Consider the following 5475-nt stretch of genomic DNA (forward strand, 5'->3'; position numbering starts at 1 on the left):
GGCACATATTGTGCCAATTTATCCCAACTTTGGTGAGACTCAACTGGATCCCTTAGTGCTATGATTTGTTCCTTAGAGGGTCATGTGCTGGCAGCTTGGCCCCAGGGTGACAGTGTGGTGGTGTTGAAACCTTTAAGAGGTAGTTAGGTTACTGGCAGGCATCACTCTTGGAAGGCATTAATGTAGTTCCCTGAAGGTTATACAACAAAGCCACCCCATTCACTTGACTCTTTCTGCATATAGCCAGTTCCTTTTGTTTCTCCACCATGTTGCGATGCAGCCAAGTAGACTTTGCCACAGACTGAACAGATGGAACCACCTAATCTTGAATTTTCAATCTCCAAAACTGTGAGTCAAATATACCTATTTTCTTTTCAAAGTACTCATTTTGTTAAAGCAACAAAAAGGATGAATATACTTGGTTAATGTGATGACAACCAGTCCTCTCAAATCAATATAAAGGCATGTTTTCCATCTGAAATATGCAAATAATCTATTCATTAACCCTTTTGTACTATGGGACTATCTGGTTTCCTCAACAATTTTTACAAATGATTTTGATTTTAAGCAAATAAAATCTTAGATTTTTTTCAAATGATATTGCTATGCTAAGCACCAGTTGGTCTTAATATACATACATATATATATATATATATATATAGCATTAAAATCTATTTCCTTTTAGTTTGTTTGCAGGAGTTTTCCCAAGGGATACTGATCTTTTATTGTTAATATTTTATCCAAGATTTGTTACTGGAGTTATACTGGCTTCATAACATGTTTGTTTTCTCTTCTACTTTTTGAAAGTTTGTGCAGAACTTAATAATACTGCTAAATAGTTGATAGAATTCGTCACTGAAGTAATCAGATTTTGAAGTTTTCTTTTTGTCAAGGTTTGGGATTCCCAATTCAATATTTATTTTTAGATCTATGTTTTTTTCTTACATCATTTTTGATAAGTTATGTTTTAAAGATATTTGTCCATTTAAGTTACTGAATCTACTGGCACAAAGTTGTTCATAACATGCTCTCATATTATCTTTAATATCAACAGGCTATGTAATGATGTCCTCATTTTCACTCGATATAAGCAACTGATGTTTTCTCTTTTCAACTTGATAAGTTTTCTTAGGCTCCTAGACTGCCATCACAAATGATCATAAACTGGCTGGCTTAAAACAGAAACTTATTCTCTCACAGTTCTGGAGGTCAGCAATCCAAAATCAAGTTTCCCTCTGAAAGGTCAAGAAGAGGTTCCTTCTTTGCCTCTTCCTAGCTTCTGGTTGCAGACAATCTTTGACATTCCTTGGCTTGCAGTCCCATCACTCCAGTATCTACCTCCATTGTTGCATAGTCGTCTATGTCCATGTCTCACGTGGCCTCATAATGACCCCAGTTATTGGATTTAGGATCCAGCTCTATACAGTATGAACTATTTTTATCTGAAAAACCCTATTTCCAAATAAGGTGACACGCTGAAGTTTGAGGTGAACATGAATTTTGGGAGAGATACTATTCAGCCCCGTGTATCAGTCTTGTAAGATGTTTATCAATTTTAAGTATTTTTTAAAATACGCTTTTTTTGTACTGGGGATTGAACCTAGAGGTACATTAACACTCAGTCATATCCCAGCCCCACACCCTTTTTCAAAATTTTTTTTCTGTTGTAGAGGGAAAGAATACTTTTATGTTTATATGGTGCTGGTGAGGATCGAACCCAATGCCTCATATGTGCTAGGCAAGCACTCTGCAACTAAGCTACAGCCTGAACCCATTCCCAGCCCTTTTTGTATTTTATTTTGAGACACAGTCTCATTAAAAGTTGCTTAGAGTCTCATTAAGTTGCTGAGACTGGCCTTGAACTTGCAATCCTCCTACTTTAGCTTCCTGAGTTGCTGGGATGGCAGGTGTGCACTACCATACTTGGCAAAAAAATTCACTCTTGATTTTGTTGATTTTTCTCGGTTAATTTCCATCAATTTCAAAGGAGCCCTTAGTCAAGATGTCTTCAAACCTTTCTTTTATACCAGGTGGTAGGCCACTTGATTTTTTCCTTCAAATTTGATGATCTATTGTTTTTATTTTCACTCCTTTTCCTTTTTGATTTTTACTTGGTATACTTTCAATTGTCCTGTCTTCAAGTTTATTGATCCATGTTGTCTTAGATCATATTCTAGGGTTGCTTCCATTTTTTTTAAGTTTCCATATCTCTGCTAATATCCTCAATTATTCATACATGTTTTTCACTTTTTTCTAGATATTCCAGCATTTTTATCATTGTTATCAACCTCTGATAATTCAAACAGCCTGGTAATTTCCAAGATTGCTTGTACTGACAGTTTCCTTTCTGGACCAAATTTTCTCCTCCTCAATAAGTTCTTATAATTTCTTACTGTGTGCAGGATATTTTCTATAAAAGGACAGTAGGTATAAAAAGAAATAATAGTTACCTCTAGAAAAGGGTATGCCTTTCTTTAGTCAGACTCCTAGAATGGAAGGTTGAATTAATCTGATTTGCTGTTGAGGAAGAGCTGGGCTATGCTGCAGTTATAGTTTGATTCACTTAATCATTCCCTTCAAAAATTCTGGGTGAATAAACAGGATTTCTCAGCAGGAACTGGAATCTGAGCATTGGTGAAATTCTAGTAGACTCTTCGTACTTTTCACCTGCACTGCCAGCTTTCTAAATTATAGATTTCTCTTTGCATTATATGACAATTGCATATTTTAGGATATCTGGGGATATTAAATCTACTCCTGTCCTTGGCTTTCTGTGCATCCTGAGAACTCTCAGTCATATCATCTACTATTAAGACCTATAACACCTCAGAATTTTTTTTTTCCTTTTTTAAGGTCTGTTCTATATTTTTTCTTTCCTTATAAATGAGAATACCTATCTCACTGATAAGCGGATGATGACACTTAATGGGGGGTGGGAGTGGGACAAGAATGGAGGAAGAAGGGACTGTATAGAGGGAAAAGAGAGGTGGGAGGGGTGGGGGGGAAGGAAAAAATAATGGAATGAATCAAACATCATTACTCTATGTAAATTTATGAATATGCAAATAGTATGCTGTTACTCCATGTACAAACAGAAACAATATTTATCCCATTTGTTTACAATAAAAATAAATTTTAAAAAAATGAGAATACCTTTGTTAAAACCAGCACTTTGGCTGTTTTAAAACAAATAAGATGTATATAATGAGGTTTACAGGGTACTAATAAGCCAATATTTATTGAGATTTCAGTTTGCAGGGAATCTGTACTGGACACTGCAGAAGACAGAAGAAATATCAACTTTCTCTTTCATACATTTATTGAGCACCTACAACACATGACACCATTCCAGCAATAACACCTACAAAATATAACACATTTCAGCAATATACAATATAATCTTAGTAACTTGGGTGAAAATTAAGTTTTCAAATTATATTAGCTATCAAGTTTGATTTTCTAAAATCTGACCAAAGTAGTTTTGGTTCCTTCTAACTTGTGATTCTGCCATCTCTTACAATCTTGTTGTCATAGATATTCAATATACAAAAAGAAAAACTGGGTGGGAATATCTCATTTCTCAAAACCTGAAGACAAAAATAGTAAACATACCCCACTTTCTAAAATTCACTCTCGTGCCTACAACTAATTGCAAGGGGGGTTAGAAAATAGTATCTTCTTATACACCCAAGATGAAAAGAAATAGATTTTTCATTATTAGTTCACAATACCTGCAAATTGTTGCCTTAAAACATCTTACTCTGAAAGCTAAAACATTCAACACAAAATAATACTGATAGAATTAAAGAGAAATGTCTTACCTGTTCTTCCAAGCTATTGCACTTGACAGTAGAGGAAAGGTATATTTGAAGGACAGCGTGGTTGTCTTCCATGACTTCAGCCTTAAACTTAGGGTGATTATACATTCCAAATTTGACTTCTTTAAACCTATTTTTATTTTCAGTCTATGTAATTTCTAAAGGTAAAAGTCAACTAACTGAATTTAAATTCTATCCACATAATATTTGTCTTAAAACCATTTTGTTAATGTGTGGTATGTATTTCTAAGTCTGACATTCTAGGAATGGACAAACAAGTCCATGTTAGTTCCTGAGCCACCTTTCCCACACATAATTGATAGTTTTGTAAAACTCTTGATTCCATCAATATCTTCTCATCACACTGTAGCTTCTTCATAACTAGAATTAAGAGTTTGCTTGAATTGTAGCAATCTGAACTGGATAGTTTCCAGGTGTGGCTGCACCATGATTTTTCAAAGACATAACTTTTTGTGATTTGTATCCAGTTTTTCTAATAATGCCAGCATTTAACCAATCAATGTGTTAAAATGCTTCCTATATTCACATTGCTTGATAATATTTTATTCCATATTCTGCATTATTAGTCCACAAATGTTTTTAGAAATACTATTTACTGATTTCTTTAGCAACTTATTTATAATCAAGGTCTCTAGTTCCATCACATAAGCATTTTCCCTTAGACTGCTCTTTCTTAACATTTGAAACCATTTCATCATTTTTTTTCTTCTGGCATTGGAAGCATCTCTTCTAAAAATATAATAAACCTTTTAATCTTCTTCAAACATTCTCTTGCAAACCAGTTTGCCACTGGGAAAGTCAGATGAGCATTTTTCCCCCTTAATCTTACCAGAGATCTGTAAAGCATTATTTCTTTCCACAAATAAGAGATTCAAGTAGAAACTGTATAATCACTCACATGAAAAAGAGAAAATTGTTTTAAAAATGCATGACTAAGTTTTTGCCTTTTGACCTCTTATTTTGTTCTTTGTTCAGAATGTGGGTTCTAAAATGGTCACATTCTCTTAACTGGGCTCAGTATTTACCTGTCATGACTACTTTTACTAGTAATTATCATCTAGGCTTACTTTTGTTTGATTGTAATGATACCTGCTGTTACAAACTGCCTAGTCTTATTTATAAATACTAACCCTTGTTTTATGTAAAACATGACAGGAGTAAATTTACTAGTTACCTTTCTCCTTCACTGAGAATTAAAATCTCATACGAGAGACTAGGCTTCATCAAACTATTGCAAGCGTATGTGACAATCAGCATAGTTATCTGGTATTGTGGCCAAAATTAAATCAATTCCTACAGATTCTCTTGTGCAAAGCTTACACCATAAAAAAAAAAAAAAAAAAATCAGGTCTGTTTCCATTTGTAGGTGGATTCCCCAAAAATATATATTTTTTCAACTTTCTAAAAGACTAATAATAAATGTACTAATGTGGAAAAACTCCAAACTTTAAAGCCCAATTCTAAATGATTTATTGACCAATACTGATTATTTGGAAAAGTGGAAAATGTCTCTCATAAAAGTGCTATCAAAACATATTTTTACAGTGACTAATAAAATGTGAAAGTGTGAAAGACTAGGTTCTATAGACTGCTTGGTGTACTTCAGGATGTTTCTCATAAATAAAGTAGAAAAAAC

Source organism: Sciurus vulgaris, assembly GCF_902686455.1.
Source record: "Sciurus vulgaris genome assembly, chromosome: 1".
NCBI classification, from domain to species: Eukaryota; Metazoa; Chordata; class Mammalia; order Rodentia; family Sciuridae; genus Sciurus; species Sciurus vulgaris.